Here is an 884-nt window from a genome sequence, read left to right as displayed (position 1 = left end):
AAACGTAAGTACGTACGTACGCACGAATGAACGAATGATTGAATGAATGTACGTACGTAAGAACGAAAGAAAGAACGAACGAAACGAAAGACGAATGATGGAACGAACGTACGTATTGTTACGAACGCCCGCACGCGAAGCACCTCCTTAAACACCGAAGGGGGACTCGCGCACGCGCGAACGTTCAACACTCAGTGAGCCAGCAAAATTCGTCTGTCGGTACAATCCTGACCGATAATAAAGCCCCGGCTGGAGCACGTAACGAACAACACAGGCAAATAGGACGGGGAGGAAGAAACAACACGAAGACCATGCGTTGGGTAACCTTTTCTTTTTGTCGTACATAACATCACAGAATACATTTAAAACATTAGAATAGAGCATTACATAATAACAATTCCAATACATGGCATGACAGTTCAATAACGTTGTCAAAGTTCCCAAGCAATTATAAGCTTTCCAATCATTTTTACATCGCAAAGTTCGTGTCTCAAGTTTCATTTGACAACAAAGTTCTTCTGCTTCTTTCTTTTTGTATTTCTTTTCTTTTCCTTTCTTTTAGAAGCATTTAACAATACAGTTAACAACTCAGAGTTCTTTTTTCTCTAAAATAATATAAAAGCACATTTACCAACAACGAAGTTCATTTCCTTCAGGTCTGCTACTTCCAACTGACCAAGGTAGTCTGCCACTACGATTCCGTCTCTCTCTGTCCCTCTCTATATATTTCTGCTGACCATGGCTTTATCCGTCAGACTTATAATTCTTCTCTCTTCATCTCTGTACAACTCTATACATTTCTGCTGACCATAGCTTTATCCGTCAGACTTATAATCCTTCATCTTCATTTCTCTGTCCCTCTCTATACATTTCTGCTGACCAAG

This window comes from Octopus bimaculoides, chromosome 23 (genome assembly GCF_001194135.2).
Source record: "Octopus bimaculoides isolate UCB-OBI-ISO-001 chromosome 23, ASM119413v2, whole genome shotgun sequence".
Lineage (NCBI taxonomy): Eukaryota > Metazoa > Mollusca > Cephalopoda > Octopoda > Octopodidae > Octopus > Octopus bimaculoides.
This window is presented reverse-complemented; position numbering follows the sequence as displayed.